The sequence below is a fragment of the Zootermopsis nevadensis genome, unplaced genomic scaffold (genome assembly GCF_977971745.1).
Source record: "Zootermopsis nevadensis isolate Lab colony 2312 unplaced genomic scaffold, Znev_1.0 Znev_ptg000030l, whole genome shotgun sequence".
Taxonomy (NCBI): Eukaryota; Metazoa; Arthropoda; class Insecta; order Blattodea; family Termopsidae; genus Zootermopsis; species Zootermopsis nevadensis.
The window spans coordinates 14,537,659-14,557,637 of record NW_028259162.1 but is presented as its reverse complement, the minus strand read 5'-3'; the positions used below and the strand labels follow the sequence as shown (position 1 = coordinate 14,557,637).

General features: G+C 38.3%; 1 long non-coding RNA gene across 2 annotated transcripts; it reads right to left on the bottom strand.

The window, feature by feature from the left end:
• Positions 1-672: 672 nt before the first annotated feature.
• On the bottom strand, positions 673-18,196 carry LOC110831827 (uncharacterized). 2 transcript variants are annotated; one of them, XR_002543728.2, is made up of 3 exons: positions 18,089-18,196; positions 4,701-4,881; positions 673-3,918 (listed from the first exon to the last, which is right to left on the bottom strand). It is a non-coding gene; the product is annotated as an uncharacterized LOC110831827 (long non-coding RNA). The 2 variants fall into 2 exon arrangements; XR_002543727.2 differs by having other exon boundaries at positions 4,701-4,884; positions 18,089-18,187.
• Between the last annotated feature and the right edge of the window lie 1,783 nt (positions 18,197-19,979).

Sequence of the window (19,979 nt, the reverse complement as noted above, 5' to 3'; positions counted from 1 at the left end):
TATTCTAAAAAGATGAAAAGAGTTGGAAATCTGCCAATTTTGCAACAGCATAACGGAAGTAAATTAGTACAGATCTAAGTTAAATTGTATCTTGAGGAACTTTTTATGTTATGGATGCAGATGATTAAAGTATGATGCGTTTTGATACAAAATTTGAAACAAAATCTTCGCACGGCTTCGAGTAATTAAAGATGTTATAATAAATATAGCTTATGGCTGGAATGAAGAAGAAATGCTTACAGGAAATTGGTTAACGGCCGAAGACGTATGTGGAGTTTGAGAAATATTTAACTAGCTTTTAAGGAGCTGATAGTGGCGTAGTTCTATATATGGTCTAAAGGCGAGTTTATGTGTCAGTAGTGTTGAATATGTCGGTCTAAAATATCAGGATATCGGTTACAGCAATTAATTTCTGCCGATATCGATTACTTAGGTTTGATAACAGAAAATTTACAGTAACAAATTTTTGAGAAACCGTGCCGAAGTTAGATAAGCACAAATAAGCCCAAAAACCGAATCTTGGAACAACATTATCTTAATAAGCAAAATATTATCTTAACGTAACATAAGTTATTTGAGGCGATAAATTATCAGGTTGTGTGAGCTCTTTATCTCACTGCATGCGAACGTGTGGGATGAAGGTGACGCTGACATCCAGAGAATTCTGCACACACCACGGATCGAAACATTCATGGTGGAAACTATATACCGCATGTGAAACTTCACAAAACTATTTATTTTGACATCTCCGTCCAACTCTCAAACAAGGAGAAAGCTTGTTAGTCTGAAGACAAGTCAGGTGTAAGTAAATAATATTTTCTTTTTAATCATTTTCATATCATTTTTACAATTTCGTGGTAGTAAAGGTAAGGATGGAAATAACTTGAAGGATTTAAATTGCTGAAGACGTATTTGAAACAGATAACATTCGCATTTAGAGTTCTTGCACAAAGCAACAATGTCGTCTAAACGTAGACTGAGAACAATACTTTTTTACAGCTCATACATATATTTATTCTTCAAGTCTATACACAAACTATGTTAATATTGATGTTAAAAATTAAAATTGATATAAATTTTTCGCGCTATTCATCGTTTCCTTCGATGTTACAATTTGCGCTATATATTACAACATGTTTCGATGTTTCAGCATCATCTTCAGGTTTTATTTTTATTTTTAAAACTATTGAATATTTTTTAATGCACGCTTTTCAGTATTTGTAGATTGTAGGTTGTAGTTGCGGATGTTCCTTTTTCTACTGATTCTTTTGCATAATTATGTGGCGTATTATGTTATTTGTTCATTATTTCAGGAGTTTGATGTGTCGTGTGTCCTCGGCTGGTCAGGTCTGATCAGGTGAATGTCAAATCATAGACTCTATAAACTTTTTTACAGCTATCTAATATCGATATAACGTTAAACGAGCCTGCAAAAATTTGAAAAAATTTTCGCAACAAACTTGAAACCAAAACATTTATAGACGTTCCGAAAAGAAGATAAGAATTTACAATATTTTTATTCAGTGTCAAAGACACTATAATAATTAATTCCTGACAAGTTTTAATTGACAAAGCAGTTGAATAATTTGACCTTCACACAAAAGACGGTTAGAGGTCTGTAGCCGTAATGGACCACAGTACATGAACAGTCTCCAGTAAGTCACTCAAGTATGAAAGTCATTGTTCCTCAGATTATCACTCACACCACGTGCCCTTACACCGACTGATCGACCTTTCTATTGTGGGCGGCGACAGGAATGCTCACTGACGTGTGGGAGCGGTGACACGGACAACTGAGAGCGCGGCCTCGTGACCCTCTATTACATGGTGGTCGTCTCCCATATCCACCCCTCAACTACAACAAAAGAAGATATGCATTGTGTGGGCCATTTTTCTACACATGTACACATATATTGACAAATAACGCGCTGGGGCCGGATTTAAAATGCCTGCAGATATACCTTGACTCCCTAATATATGTGCACGTGTGGTGCTTAGTTAATCTTGAATTAAATAGATAACTTATTATTATAATTTGAGCTGTCAAATTATCGAATGGGACCCTTATTGTTATTGTCATTATAATTATCATCACTATTATTGTTTCTAGCGCACTGAATAAAATGTGTTGTTATGGCTTGGAAGATCATGGTTCGATTCCTGGCAGAGTATGATTCTTTTTACATACCACGTTGAAACCAGCTATGGATCTCACAAAGCCAAAAATCCCGCAGGAACTGGACGGTGGGATAAAAAGGTCGGAGCTGACTGCCGATATTTGTCAGCTGTCGAGGTTACCAGTACGTGGGTATTTATCTCCATTCCCTCCTAGATTCCTTAATGGAGTAGATTTAGGCATGTAGGCAACTTTATATTTTTCAATCTTCGTTATTTTATATCAATCTTAGTTTCTTTGCCGCTCTCCTTTTGTGGTTTAATAACAAATAACCTACCAAACTTTTGCTTCAGATAATAAGCAACTTTATTTTTTGCTGTGGTAAAGGTCTTTTGGAATTATTTGCTTTGCTGTTATTACTACTATTTGCATACTATTCGAAATTTTCTTTGCTGGCTTTTGTGAACACGGCAAAGAATCTTCAGGTTCCATAAAATGAGGGTAATTTCTATAGTTGCTTAATTTTACCAACGTCTCATGATGTATTACAGTCTCTTGAGTCCGTTAGTTTTGTGATCATATTAATTTCATTACTGTTTTTGTCTGATATGCACAAATGTTCATCTCAGTAATAAAATAAAAATGTCATTTGTCAGCTGCTTGGGACAAAATAAATTTGTACAACGCACACGGAAGGAACATTTTCCCATTCGTCATACACAGTGATGTCGCTGTGCATAATTAGTTTACAGACACGAACTTATAAACATGAATTTCCATGAAAATAATTCCAACGTTCATGTAAACAAAGCAAAATTGATAAACATTTTTAGGGAGAGTGTGCAAACAGAAATATAGAACGTATGAGACTAGTGGTCCAACACAATTTTGAAAATAAATTTGTTAACAAGGTTACCCATACACATGGTAAAAACTTGACATTTTTATGCCATGCAGAAATTCGTTTAACCACTCATTTATTTGATATCTGTAGAATTTTAAGCGTTCGAAAATAATTATCTAGTGAGATAATTGTTTTCGAACGCTTAAAATTAGAAATAGAAATAAAAACGGACTGAGGGTTTTCGGAAGCAAGAATAAGAGGAGATTGTGATAATGATGTGTTGGACATGTAGCACACACATAGAAAAAGTAAGAAGTTTACACTGCACTATCTGGTCGGCAAAATTAAAAGTACGAGATCCCTTGATCTACAGACAGTAAGAAAGACGCATGCGTGGAAAGTCAGTAGAAAAATGCATCTTAGACGAACAATATGTACAGATGTGGTCTAGATCAGTGGTTTTCAACCTGGGGTACGCGAAGACATCTTAGGGGGGTACCTGAAATTTAAAAAAAAAATTATTTTATGATAAACACTGAATAATCAGTAATGTAATTTATTTAATGTATTTTAGATGTATATTATATACTACGTATAACTTGAATTATACACCAACAATTTTGGGGGTACAAAGTTGAAGAGAAATTATATCTGGGGGTACGCGAACAAAAAAGGTTGAATACCACTGCCTTATGGGGTAATGGTGTGGTATTCAAGCAGCAATCCTTTCTTTACTTCACAGTGCTCAGTCTCCTTTTATCTACAGTTAATCAGATTGACCTCTGAAACGTTGGTTAACATCGACCAGACTACACAGCGCAACAACCCAGAAGACAGAAATCTTCTTCTTCAGCTGTCTTCTCAGTGATGTGGCTTCTCGGTCTAATCCAGAGCAGGGACAGTCTTAAATTCTGCCTAGGGACTGGATCCTCTGGACCACCTCCAGATGAACAGGCAGCTAAAATGAGGAGCATTTATCCCAACAGGAAATTAATTTATTTGGTTGTTTGTGAATGGTATGGCACATGTTAACACTTCGCCATACAAGAGATCAGTCCACTGACAGCGGTCTTTTGTGTTTATCAAACATTGAATCATGCTGGCCTATACCAACAGGTAATTACAGGCGACTGTATTTGTACACGGAGTTTGCGTTCGTGCGAATCGCTGCATTTAACGAAAAGGCAGAATTATCTGACGCTAAGCTTATCATCTGCACCACATTCTAACGTTAGCTTCGAGAAGGTTCGACGCATTTTAACAGGCTTTAAAACTCGGCTGCGTTTATGATATTAATGCACCTCACAACAATTAAATATAAACCGCGGACACGTGAAAACGTGGATATCGAAAGTGTTAATACCGAGATTTTAATATAATGTATAATATTGCTAAGTAGCATAATAATGATCAAGTGTCTTGGAATATGCAAACCTTGTACTTTACGTATTTAAGGCAAGTTATTGTTTATACATAATTCATTTCTCGTAGGTCTACAGGGAAGTAAGTTCAAGATGGCCGTTGCTTGTGGCACAGAATTCGAATACAATAATTTTCCAGACCTGTGTTGTGTAAGTTTATAAAAGTATCTTGGTTTTCCCGCTACGTGGTGAGCATCTGTAACCAAGGACTCAATACTTATAACGTTAACTCCCTTCGTGTTTTCGTCTCCACCCAAGCCAAATGCAGCAGCAGACAAATGACTTCTGTCCGCCCGTTCTTCATGTAATGTCTACTTACGTGAGTGTCTTTGTTCACTGTCAGTCGGTCGTCATTTTTAACCATTCACACCCATACAACTTTCTTAGGTATTGTGTGGGATAACAAGAGGCCGCAGTGGCAGTAAAGACCATTCTTCTGTCACCACGCCAAAGTCATCTGCCGATGCTGAGGAAGTCTCCGGTTGTCTCCCGCTTCCTGCCTGCTGACAGAAAGCGTCTCGTATAATATCTGATCATTACTCTTACTCTACGAAGGAAGCATGCATTTAGGTTTATACAGTGCTACCAACAGAATCCCTAAGACGAATTAAATTCATAGACGAAGGCTAGAATCCGTTACGATTAGCACTGATTTAAAAAGCGTGCATTGATGTAGATCCAAGCTCTTACATCATCTGACTTGCAGGCACCAGGTTACAAGTTCTGCTGAGTCAACGGCATTCCGTTGACTAACGCAGAAATCTCTGTAATATAAGCTTGACGTTTCGGCTAATCTTCCCATTGCGACAAACATTCTCACATCTCAATGGAAAGAAGCAGTATTATCAAAAAAATGTACTTGCTTTTACTGCTTAATCAGGATAGCACGTCTCCAAGTCAGTTTTCAAGCATAGGATCTCCCGAACATGATACAGAACTGCGAGTAACTACAGCACAACATTCGGTTAAAAAATCAGAAGCATTAGGTTCCCGAGTGACAGGGTAAAATTGTAAATAACACACGACGTGGCTTGCAGTTATCATACATAGTTCTTGACTTATATAACCGCTCGGTTTCTCCGGTCATAGCAGTGATCTAAAACAAATGACGGCCGCGTTCTTAATTCATACCAGTACATTAATCACCATCATCGCCGCCATCATGACTATCCCAGAATACTCACCGTCCTTTTAGTCTTCTAACGAGTTTCGATTACGCCTCTTCATATAAACACGTATAATTAATATTGCTAAGCGGATATTTCCGTTATCGACTTTAAAATTCATGCTTTAAACAAACAGGATAAATCTGATGCCTTCAGCCAGAGCTATAGTCCGCGACTGTAATCTTGAGACTTGCGGGGTGAGGAAGTGGGGTCAAGGGGGAAAGATAGCGTCTGCCTTTAACGCTTCGGACTTCCTGCATCCCTTGCAAGTCTCAAGATTACAGTCGCGTACTGTATCAATGTACCGTAAAGAAAAGTGCTAATGGAAGTAGCTCTAAGAGACCTAAAATTTATACTGACAACTGCCTAAAGCTCTTTATACTAAGACATGTGGCTTAAATCATGTTCAACAGCAGTGGGCCCTGCGTCCTGTTCATTTAACCTATAAATTACCTCTAGGCGAAAGTTCCACCATAAATTATTGCGTCATTACAGCAATACAAGAACTGTTATAATGACTCTGTCTCTCGTAATTACGCTTATGTGTCGGCGCTGCTGTTCCTTACGACTTGTATCACCCATTATTTTCACATTCAGCTTTTCCTTTTATTCTTTTCAAACTTCTCATCTCTTTTTTTTTATATGAACCCATGAATTTAATACATGTTACAAATACCGACAATACAGCTGGATATTATAATGATGTAGGCTATCATTTGATTATGATATGTACCCACAGTTAGGTCAGAATTTGCGTTGTAATTTACTTCTCGTTAAGTCATTTTGCAAATGAGGGAGAGATAAAAAAATAAACGCAATATGTTGACATATAAGGAGGAAAGTGTTGGTAGTATGAACAGCTGCTATCCATATTTAACACTTGTGGGTGCAACGGGGTTCTAGTTACCTAATAAGCAGTACGTGTTGATATTACTGATATATAACAATGCCTTAATCAGGTACCGGAGTACATAACTTGCCTGTAAATAAACAACTCGCAGATCTATTTCCCTCATCTTGACCCATTTGATCACTTGTGTTTACAGAGGTGTAAAATTACAGATATGGAGTATGGTAACAGTTGAGATCTGTCAAATAATTAACACGTCTCATGTACACATATTCACTGCGTGCAATGAACACAGACTGGGTTTTTTTCCCAATCGTAGATAAATGTCTTTGCACAAGTGTGTGGGTTAGGAAGCGTTCAGAGGAAGATACAAGAACGAATTGAAATATTTATTTTTAATAAGTGAATGGTTACAACAAGATTACATAAAATATACGTGAGTATATGCAAACAGTATAACTTATATTATAGGAATGGGAAAATTTAGCGAAGAAGAAAAATTATTAGTTTATTGTGCTATAATTATCCAACGTAAAGAATTTAATATATGGATAAAATAAAGTTTCGTCTTTTCCGTGTTTTATTCCATACTTTATTGACAAGAATTTTTCTGACTTACTTTTGAATTAAATCGAGTCCTAAACTGTATATAAAAATCAGAAAATAAACATGTAGATAAAATAATAATACTTGAAGAATTAAGGAAGTTTTACTAGTTTGCCAAAACAAAACAAAATAATGTTTTGGAAGAAGTCAACACCAATTCAGAACTGTGCCTTCATGACAGCATGGTAGTAGCCAATGTCTGTAGTATGTAATATTTTTTCTGTGCTAAGTACAAGATTTGTAAAAACAGTAACTCTTCGAAACCAACAAGATGATAATTCTATCGCCAATAGCCCAACAAATACTTAGAAGATGCACTGTAAGACTGCGTAACAGCGTAGAATTTTGTTGACATACTGACAGTTATGCAGAACAAGTTTCAGCAATGCATGAGAACTGAGACGCGATGTTACTGTGCATTCTGGATTATATTCGGGTTGGTATTTTAATATTAGACGCTCTGCTGCTGAATGATTGTAGACAAGCCGGCAATGAAATAATTACGTGCTGAGTAAGTCCCTTGTCACCACTTTCATGAGCGTCGTTCGGAGGAGAATGTCTTTAAATATGAACGGAAACTGCGAATATATTGAAAAAAACAGTGGCAGGCATTCGACAAAAGTGGTCCCACATCTTGTGGACTCTGTGGGAAGCAGACGGCCCCTCAATGTAAATAAAAAGTGTTTTTCGAAATGTCACACAGATCTCGAAATTATACGGATTCTTTTGACGATATAATCTTTCTAAGAATAGGATCAAACAGCGGGATGTTTTCCATACGGCAATTAACATTCGGGTTTCAGAAAAGACGGAGATGTATTGACAGTTGCGGGACTGTTCAGTCATGAAGGACTTCGATTGCCGCGGCGAGACGCGTTTTCAGAATCCTTGCTTTTGATATTTACGGGTTAAATATGGTCGTCCTTGACTACCAGGCAATTTGAAATGTAGCTGTCAGCATCCAGCTATAATAATGGCAGTTCTTCAAAACACTGTGCTTGTAAGATCAATCAGGTCTTGTTTACACAGCAGTTAGGCTGCGAATGTTTGTTTAACACAGGGTTGTCCACAAAGAAGCTTAAACACATGTTAAGCAGGTCATTTATTCAAAGATAATAGACAAGTGAATTAGGGTTTCAAGTGAGAGTTGGACAGCCACGTAACACAAATACAACTTCATCAACATAACATGGTTCTGAAACAGACCTTAAGCAAATGCTCAGGTAAAGGGGACAAAGCACTTGTGGGCTTCTATTTAATTACTGTCAACAACTATTAGGCCTATTGTGTATAAACTGCGGCGAAAGGTCCCCAGTTACACAGGCTTCTGAATGTTTGACAAAACAATTTCTATCAGCGCCTATTTCGATCGAATTAAGAGAGACTGATGAACATAGTCTCTGCCTGATATTACGAGGAAGTGTTACTTGTATTGAAAAAATCCTTTGTCGTAAATTAAATATTATATTTGTATGTTGTGTAAGAAGAAAACATGATTAACAGATTCATACCTCAGATACTAGCAAATAATGAATTACATATTTAGATGATTTAGAATTCCAAATTTGGATAAAGTGAGTGATAGACGCCAATTTAAAAGCACTAATTTCGTCCCAGAATCCATAGTGTTTGTTATAGAGTACACTTGAGTGCTGAAGAAATTATGGCAAAATGCAGTCGCTTAATTCCAAAAAGTAATTATCTTTTATAGACGACCCTTAGTAGAAAATTATACACATTTACAAGTTATTCATTACAGAAAATTGTGGACATCTATGTTCGCACCACTTCCAGTAACCTCCCATGGCATTTCAATAAAGTCTCGTAGTTACAATCTAGTGGCCTGAGAGCTGATAAGAACGGGCGAATAGAGCCAGACGACTTGAAAATATTCAAAAACCTAATCTACGTAACAACACTAGTACTTAAAGCAATACTGAACGTGAATAAATAATATAAAATGTTTTAGAAAGGAGCATCAATAATGCAGTTGATGGTATTATGCCTAATCTGAGAAAGACAGCAGAAGTCTCAAGATAAACATCTCTAGTCCGAAATTTGCTGTGTCAGCCTGTCAAGTATAGAAGCTTTTGTGTTCGAATGTTTGTACAATATCACTAAAATGATTACAAGTCAAAATACAATTTTTAGGTTCCACAACAGTCTGTTTTACCAACTATCGTAACGTGGATTATAGACTAAAACATCTGAAACTATAAGCTTATCAAAATCTTAAATGTTCATAATTAAGAAGGTTATACGTCACGTTGAATGACGTAGGGGATATGAGCTATGGAAAGAAATAAAATGCATTAATTTATAAATATATAAATCCACGGTTACTGAACTAATAGATGCAGTTCAGAATTGTGTCGATATAAGATTTGTAGGTGATAAATAAAGGGCCTTATCTATGAAATATATTGGTAAATTTTGCGTGGCACAATTCAGATAGACTAAAAATGTAACATGGGACATAACACTACATTCCGAAGTTTATTACTAAAAGAAAACTTGGGTACGTCTAGCCTGGGATTTTCGTTAAATTGCGTAGACTAACAAAGAACTTAATGAAACAAAGTCATTATTCAAAGCTAATAGAGCCCTTAGCCAAGAAATTCCCTTCGTTTTACGAAACGCGAACGTTAGTTACCATGTTCACTACAGCTCACCACTGGTCATTATCCCGAGCCATATGAATCCAATCTACACTCTCTCAGACTTCTGTTAAGATCATTCATAGTATTATCCTCCCATCTACAACCAGTTCTTGTGAATGGTCTTTTCACTTCAAGCTTTAAAAATGTTTTGTGAATTTTTCATCTCAAAATGCCTGTTATATGACTCGTCCATAATTACACCCTTCTTCATTTGATCACCCTAATAATATTTGGTGAAGATTATGAATTATGGAACGCCCCTGTAACTCTTTGATTCAAATATCTCCTCAACTCCCTGTTCTCAGACACAATTTTTGTTCGTCCCTTGACGTATGAGACCAAGCCTCGCATCCTTACAAAACAAGAGGTAAGACTATAGTTTTTGTATTATTCTCCTACATGACACATGTTATTAATTTCGATCAGACTTGAGTACAACATGAAATGTTGGTCTGGACCACCCTATAAAAACGTAGCCGAGACCACCCTGTTTGATGAAATCTGGAGCTGGGAAATAAACATGAAATCGCTGCATGGAGGCTGGCACATTTACCACCCAGGGTTTACATAAATGGGGACAAACATACAATCGAACTGTACGTGGTTATCAATCACTTCGGTTGGTTTTTGTTAACGATGTGGAGCACGAATGTTCCAGGAAGGAGTTACGTTGCAATTTGTGGAGGGTGTACATTTATTTACACACGTACCAGGTGTTCAATGGACTGGAACATTCCAGGAGGTCCCATGCTGAAACATGCTGGACACAAATGAAGATCTACGCAAACAAGAACGTCATAGCCTATCTTGTACAGGCACATCTGAAACGTACTTCCAAACACGGACGCCGTATTCGAATTGTTCTAACACTTCTTGCCGACGTTGGTCGTCTTGGCAGCAGTTTCTATGGGATTCTGGCATTAAACTGTAGCCCAATAAAAATATGTATCCAAATACGTTAAGACTGAGAGGTGACGTTACACTGCAAGAAACGAAAAGGTAAGTATTTTTCTGTGAGTTTTGTGAATGTTTCCTGAAGATATTTCAAACGTAACAAAGCCATTAATTCGTTATTCTGATCTTACGGGTGCAATGCAATTCTAATCTTTCAGATTGGACCTGCAGTTTATTAAAGATTTTCAGAAATAACTTTCATCAAATGTGAGCAAATTTACAGAACATTGTAGAATTTGAGTTTTCACAGTGGTGAGTCTGAAGATTGTCACTTTCTTATGGAAAGCACCTATGCGAAAACTGTGTTTTGAAAATACCCTTGCTCATTGCTTAATGCAACACTGGCATAAAATCACGTGCTAGCCAGGATTTTTTGTTTTACTCATTGTTTCCACTATTTCTTGCACTGCTCTGGTGTGCACTTCAGCCGCTTGAGATCGCGATTGCGTGTATACGCCGTCTGCTGTTCAATTATTTCACAATAACGCTTCTTTCTTCTTCCCGGGCTGGTGCTTGCTACGTCCCACGTAATCAGGGCTAAACAAAACCCCAGCTGGATGTATTGAGCTAATATGTCACTGTTTACTAAAACAGGCCAGGTTAGGTTAATTACTGAGGGACGAAGCAGTCGCGGCCGATTTAAATACAAATTCCTATTTCGAAATTCGCTTGGGTGGACTCAGATAAACCAGGAACCGCCTGTATCAGGAGAGCTAGTGTCTGAGCTCGTACCGAATCCGGATCTGTACGAAGTACAAGAAAGTCTAACGCTTTATGTAATCTTTTCGTCAGGAAATAGGAATGCTTTGACAGCCTAAATCAGAAAAATCATTTCCGGGATTAGATCCATGGACTCACACGTAAACTTTACCCGCTCTGCAGTAGGGAATAATAAGCAATTACATATGAACTCTGTCTGTAGACCCGCCAGAGCATTTGAAATGCATCATTACTGGTCTGTAATTAGTGGGCCTACATTTTCACCAAGTGACCAAGCGAGTCCAGAATAACACAATGATTTGAATGTGGTTTTGTTTCCACCAACACTAATGTAGCTTGGTCATGCTACGTGCACTAATGAACAATAGGCTTCTCTCCCCTACATATATCCAATGCCAGCAAACGTTGGGATGGGTGGTATGAGTTCTTTCATACACGAAATGCAACGGAAATGTCACATTACGAAAACTATTGTCCGGCCAGTTCCTGTGATTCTGTATGCTGCTAGCCGCTGGGATTGATTTTGTTATCGTCAAGTCAGCTGTACTTGTCGGTCAATGTGTGTGGAGATTTGAAGCGTTTCCTTTTGGAACGTTGTTAATGTGGCGATTTCATACACGGGGACAAATGTGGCGTTGTTTCCATGAGGGAAAAACTATCTGCTAGGAAAGAAGAGTCTTGTAAGATCTAACATCATATTTTTTTTCCAAATTGATTCTTAGACACATACGGGGAGAACATTTCAGAAGTGACGTAAAATTATATAGAACTTTCTCCGCAGCCTAAAATATTCCTTCTGAAAATGACGGTGTTTATATTTTTATAAGCACAGAGTAAATTACTTACGAAGGATTTATTTCCATTCAACGCCGAAGCATCGCTTTGCTCAGTAATAGTATCTAATAATTTCTGTTCAGAACTAATTCTGGTAGCTAAGCTAATTTTCAAACATCCCATACCGATTACTAGACAGAACAGTATTAATTATGTGTGTTTAGAAATAAATGCAACGAAAAACAAAACCTGGTTTGTTACATTAACTGACTATATTATAAACTAGCAAATGGTCAAGTTATTCAGGATTTGTCTTGCCCGCAATCATGAGCTGAGATCAATTTTACTAAAAAGACTAGCATCAGACTGATGAACAATTTGTATCTGGTACGCTAAACATTACATTAAAAACACAGCTAATTTAAACACAAGCCAGACTTACAGATGGACTAACCTCACGTGTCGTATTATAGGCTTAAATATATTCAAATAAAACAGAAGCTATTATCCTTGAGTTAATAAAATATCCTCGTAAAGAAGAGCATGTATAATCTCGTCACATTCTGTAAAAGAAAATCTTTCTACACACAGTAGCTTTTCATTCTTGTGCTGTAGGTTTTGACACAATTACAGAGAAGCTTAGTGGTAGCATAGTCAGGGAAAGTACAGAAAGGAGCTGACTTATCGTACGCCCGGGCGGGATCGTTCCAGGTTCCTTATAAAAATGTCACTGAAGCTATAAGGGAGTGAAAGACACTTACACGGTCGCAGAAGTAAAGCTACAGTTAAGTCTATTTCTAATCTAGTTCACCATATGAAATTATAAATACATAAAATCCACAAAACAAGCTACAACCTCGTACTACCATTTGAGGATTCGTTTACATTTGTCACCCCTGAGCGATGAGGGTACTGATAATGAACTGTCGGAGCGTGGAAGAACAGTGGCGTAATGAAATGGTGGGTGTGGTTGGTTAGCGCACATTAACGCTTCGAGTGAAGGCAGTAATGGACATAGCATGAAGAGAATAAGCCCTCATTGTGTGGACCCCATTCAGAGAGACGCATGACGTTGGTTCATTTGGATATTGGTGTGCATGCGAACTGCATCGAAAACTCTAGCACAATACGGCTATAACCCTCCCATTCCCCGAAAACCCTTCAACCTATCTTTGCCATGCATGGAACTGCATGATTGGAAATGTGCATTGGCTACTACGTGTAACATTAGTACAAAAATACATATACAATATGTTCACGGTGTTATCATATGAAACGCGCTTGCGTACCAAAGGGAAATTTTTCAACTTACAAGACCAAGTGTATTTTCAAATTAAATAAATACATAGGTTTATCGTGAATTATTTAGTTATTTGTTATTTTATCTGTTACACACTGACATGTAGGAATGCTGAGGTTATGTACAACATTTAAGATTATTCGTTGTCAGGACTTTTTCCATCGTATGTTTTTAAAATCACGACGTTTCCGAGGCTGGTTCTGTTTCCGTCTTCAGGTGAGAGGTACCTACTCTGTTGGGTCCCTTAGAAAGAGCTAGTCTCTGTCACTGGACAACGAATAATTTTAAGTGTAAACTACGTTCGTCAAAACCCTTTAGAATTGAATTATGTTCAACATGTTAAACAAAAGGTACGAACAACGAAAGTTTCCATTTTTCCTACTGAAAGGCTGGTGTAATACCTGCAGATGTTTCTTATTGCAGTGTATTAATGACTAGCTCAATCACAAAAACAAACAATACCCAAGAATAATGAGGCGAAACTGGAGGCAACAGAAACAGTAACATAGAAATTTGGAACTGTTATGTAACGGTGCAAAGTGAGCCACCAAGAAAAAGACAATCCATTGGCCCTTAGCTTATAGACATCTTATTTTCAACATCGACATGTATCACGTGAAATGCAATGCAAATAAAATATCAATTACAGAAGATAAATATATAAAACTAAACGTGATGGAATAAAGAGAAGAATATGAAAGAAATAAATAAGCCTGAAACCTAATAACATAACGGAAAAATAATTTTCTCGTATTGCTTGTGACAACACATCATAAGGAACACTGTATTGCAAAATTTAAACCCGAGGACCTGAAATATAAATTGTATGTCAGCTAATCGCCCTGATGATGGATGCAACAAGGACCTCTGAAACATCAGTAAACGTCTACCAGACTACACGGCGCAACATTCCAGAAGACAGTCATCTTCAATTTGTTATTAATACTTATTAGCATACTTATTTAAAATGTGAATCTGACTCCTTTTATATTTGGCATTTCCGAATTTCAAACCATATATATGGTTTGAAATTTGGAAACGCCATATCACCTACATTTAACATTCGTAATTAAAAATTATGTAATATTGTAAAAATAAAATTAATTTAATTTGCCTGTTTCCAGTCGATAATCAGCGAAAGAAAAGTTACCCTGTTCTTTCCATCTGTGGTAAAAAAAATACTACGTAGTGTGAATTGGAATTTCTAGACAGGCATAAATTAAGCAGCGGATCTGTAGCACTCTGAGAATAAGCTGTTAAGAATCTTTGCTTTAAACCGTATAATTTAGAAATGTAAAACACTGAACTTACAAAAGAAACACACAAACTCGCCATTCCATAAAATATAACTTTTCTAAGAAGCAATTACTATTCGTTTTACGTCAGAAGTGGGTTTGTGCAAAACAACTTGTGCCACTTTTGAAAATGTTGTCAGGCATTATGCCAATCCTCTGGAAGTGAAGATGTGTTGGTGACAAATTTATTCACACACGAAGCCCTTGTAATAAAGAATCGTGCCAAGGATGTGGGGAATACGCGTATGTGTGTGTGCGACAGGTCTATTTAAAATCCGACCTACTACCAATGCATACATACGCCTTAATTTTTTACATAGCATGATGCTAAGACACAAATTTCTCAATTCTGGGAGGTCATTTAGCAAGACTAGAAAACCATTCGCAAAAAGGCAGTAAGAATCGTTGAATGATAAAATCAAAAAAACATATACTGCAGTGAATTAACATTAAAGTTAAAGTAAAGCTGTTCCAATATACACCATGTTGGAGCTTGGGGTGAGTGGAGGTATAGCTCCTCTCTTCCTTGACCTCGGCACTAGATGGGGGTGAGTGGTCAGCATCACGCCCCTGCCGGCTTTACCCCCGGGAAAGGACCCCGGTACCCATTGTAGAGGAGGCTGGGTGGGCCCCAGAGCCGGTCTGGACGCAGAGGTCAGAGGAAAAATCCTCTGCCCCCGTCGGGGATCGAACCCCGGTCGTCCAGCCCGTAGCTAGTCTTTATACTGACTGAGCTATCCCGGCTCATGAATCAACATTACAAGTTAAAAATTACAAGCTGGTAAAGAATACCTCAAAAATTTAAGGAACAACCAATTAATAATGTAAATCAGTTTAAACTGATCAGAAATATCATTTCCGAATTCCTTGTTGTCAATAAATTGACGATTTCCAGCAAACATCATTTGCGATAAACTACATTTCCCTAAACTTTATCGGATGTAGCGGTTGGTACGTAACATCCCTGCCTCGCGTTCGGTAGGGTTAAGAGTTCGAATGTCGGCCAGGAGGGGACATGTCCGCAACAAACTTCCTGTGGGTTTCCTCCAGGCAAAATCTGAAATACTGTATTGCAACATAGAACAATGTTACGTCTTTGTTATTACATACCCGTCAGTTGATGAAACCTGCTCATTATGTTGAAACTCGGCAGGGGGCAGAGGATTTTTCCTTTAGCCTCCGTGTCCAGACCAAATCTGGGGCCCACCCAGCCTCCTGTCCAAAGGAACCGGGTTCCTTTCCCGGGGGTAAAGCACGACTGGGGCGTGACGTTGACAAATGATCCCCTCGTGCCGTGGTTAAGAATGAGTAGAAGCTATATTCCTCTCCCCCAAACGCCCACATGGCGTGTGGCGGGACAGTTTTTCTTTTACGCTGGAACAACTTTATAATATCCTTACATCGTTAAATCTGTCCAGAACCTCCTATTACATAAAACATAAAATATTCGGAACTACTAATTTGTAATAATTAAGAAAACTTGTAACAATGTTGAGATCATCTTATCCTGTTGGTCTCCATTGATGGGACCTATCATCTTTTAAAAACAGCCATTTTCTTATTCGTCTACGTGAGAACCTAGAATCTCATTATCATTTGCCATCTCTTGATATGTTAAAAGGTGTGCTGTTAGTTGAAATAACTGTGTTAAGGGTAAGCGGACAAGGCTGGAGAGACAGACAGACAGACAGACAGAAGGGTGAGGTTAACCCATTGCGTGACTCTGGTCCGAATAAATAAATGAATCTCATCATTATGCAATCGTGATGGTGAATTTCGTTCAACACTTGCAACTCCATTACTCTAACTGGCAGCTGCAACATCAGTGAAACTCCGGTTTTATCTACTGCACGAAGTGAAAACATTATACAGAGGAACGCAACCTCGTTATTTTGCACTATCAAGCGTGGCGAGAATACTAATTAGCGATGGGATATAGCAGACGGACAGCCAGTCCCTGCGTGTGATGCTGTCAACTGCACTACATATCTCTTCCAAACTCAACTCTCCCTGGTCGCTTTTCGATCTGATTCTTTCTCTCCCGTCCATTTTAGCCCCCAGTCCCCTGAGGCTCACAGTAATTCAATGCTGACAACAAACGACTAGTCCTAGCAACTGCGTAGTGCCACCGAAATCATACGTCATGCTATTTATCGTGTTGGGATGATAAAGATACACGAATTGCTACAGCGGACAAGCGAGACTTCAAGTCCTCACAGCGGCGACTAAGAATACGACTGCTTTCTGGAATAATGAGCCGTGTAATATCGTGGAAATTTACCGACGTTTCAGAGGTCCTCATTATGTTCATCATCACAGCCATCACATCAACATTTTATTGTCACTTGATATAAATATTAGCAGTGTCGGTGGAAACCCTAACTCCTGAACATCAACTGAGGAACTGAAAAAATTAACAAATGAACGGTGCATAATTTTGATTTTTCTGTGGTATTTATTACTGGATACTGGATACTGGGAACGACCCGTTCTTCAAGTGGCTGAGCACTGCGGGTCCCAACTTTTCGTTGGCTTGATCTATAGACATTCGGTAGGACTCCTTGGACGAGGGATCGGCCCGTCGCAAGGCCTCTACCTGTACACAGGACAGCACAACACAGAAAAACGCGGACAGACATCCATGGCTTGAGTGGGATTCGAACCCACGGTCCCAGCGACCAAGCGGCACAAGGCCCACGCCTCAGAACTCCGTGGTATTTATTACTCTAAACAATTGCCAGTTCTCTTTGTAATCTCGTATTCTTGTTTAAAGCGACAAAGTTAATTCATATTCGCCATTTAATTGAGAGGAAAATGGAACAAAGAAAGACGGTCATTAACTACTTGTTATTTTAATGTACTAGAGTGGAAAATGTTTGTTTTGTTTGATGCTGTTTTATACGCGTGTCGCCGGATAACGAACAAGACTTTAAATTCTGTTAACTGAAAAATCCCGACGGATGGTAGAATTTTAAAACAGTGAAGACCAAACGGCTTAAGTTACGAAGTGTAGTTTTAACATACGTTGTAATTTGGTAATTATTACCAGTTTAATATGTACAGTAAACATGGAATTAAATTTTGGGGTGCGTGACTTTTCGGGCATTCCTCTTAAAGTATCTAATTCTTGAATTCTCAGAAGTTAACTTCCATCTTTTGTTCACACTGCACCATTAGAAAAAATGAATAACGACATTCTGCACATAAAACTCACAACAAAGATTCTTTTGTAAGTAGGAGTGTTATGCCCACGTGTACTAAAATAAAGCCGTGTTCTTGCTGACATTTCACTACATAATAATAAGTTACAGAGATCTCAATCATATTCAACATGTCTCAACCAATTACGTACTGGTAACAGAAGACTCAGAGCTGTACATACCAACGCATAGACCACTCCTTGAATAGCTTATTGACTGTGCCAAACCTCTCTTGTACGCACACACAACCATTCGAAATAAACGCCTGTGCAACTTTGCTGTAATATTGGTTATGTTTTCAAACAAAGTGTCTATTACAAAATTGAAAACGTGGGAGGTGTGCGGGATGCAAGCTGGGAAGGTCGCATTGACCGTGAACTGAACTCATTAGCAGCCAATGATTACAACATGTGTGTGATTCGTCATTGTCATTAATAAACTATGTAGTCCTGATGACGCCAACAGTGTTTTTGTTATCGGGTCCACTGTATGCGTGTGCATCGAGGGGACCAAGAGCGTATTCTGGGTACATTCCAAAGTACGGACTGATTTAGTATCATTAGATCATAAGGGACGTAATTTTAACCTTCCAAACTCTTTCGACCTCCACAATATTTATATCATTTTTGTTGCTTAAAATTCAGATGTAGGCTGCACAAACTGAATGTTTCAACACAACTTCAAACGTGAGTTTTATGAAGCTTCACGTCCTATCCTACGCAGATTCTAAAATTTAATAATCTTCTCGTATCGTTTGATTGCTTAGTTCATACAACGTCCTTAACTGACTTACGGTCCTACCATTTTTTATTTTGAAATTTACTGGACCATCTGTTACATGAAATTATATCAATTTATTGCAATGGACAAACGTCTGAAGAAAGGAGAACTGTCTTGCCGTATGTTGTCTTCCTGTGAAATCAATGACAATTTCATCATCGCCTATTTTGGTGATGTTTGGAACATGTCATAGTATTATACAGAAAGATGGCTGAATCGCATCTCAGTAACCTTCTTCTTCTATGGCTCTCCGGTCCGTATTCGGTCCATGGCCTCCTCAATTCTCCTCTTCCATTCGGTCCTATTGTTAGGTCCATCTCAGTAACCAGAGACTAATAAATTTCTTATGTCGAGTTAGAAAAGACGAAAGTACGCCAAGAACAGCAGCCCTTAGAACAGGGGTGACCAACCCGCGGCCCGAGATTCATCACACTTTTACAAAATATATTTATTTTATAATGGCCAAAGACTTTGGCCATTATAAAAAAAATGTCTATAGTGTATCTAAATCTGATATGGGGATATATAATTTTATATGTGGCCCGCGGAGTTATGATGCATTTCCAAAGTGGCCCGAAAGATCATTTGGGTTGGCCACCCCTGCCTTAGAAAATATTTCTGCGTACATTTTCCTAGATAAATACAGCACCATCATATTTTGAGGAAGAGGAGGCAATGGATACGAAGAAAAATTACCTCGATATGCCTCGGAACCGCTGATTATACCCACTTCGCCGAAGACAGTTTTTCGAACCAAGTATGCGGGTGTTGAAGCTGTCCTCGACACTCGCGGTATGACGAAGGTACTCTCTAGTTTCAGTAGTGGCATCAATAACAGTTGTTCCTCAACTTGTCCGTTCTTAACTGACAATCGATTTGTCTGGACGATTCTGAGGAACGTCGGTGGTTCACGGACCTCGCGATGGGAATCACTACTTGAAGGAAACACCGTGGCATGTGTAGGTATGCGCTGCTGTGCCAACTCGTTCAATTTGCGGTGACCACAAAGAAGCGGAAACCAAATCTCGAAATGTTGACAACAAACACTCGGGTCTTTTATTTTTATTCTACGTGTCTTAGAAACTAAGAGTGAGATGTAGCCTACCTACGGACAGCCATATTTGGCTTTCTCATTCATTGTATGGCCTTTCTTGTTCGAGCAGGCGTTTGCGATCGGAGTGAATGCAGATGAAACAATGACTAGTCATGTTTGTTCCGACAATGACAAAGGTATAAGAACTGTGTAGACCTTAAATGTGCACAGACTTTTAAATCGCATGCTGGAATTTTTAA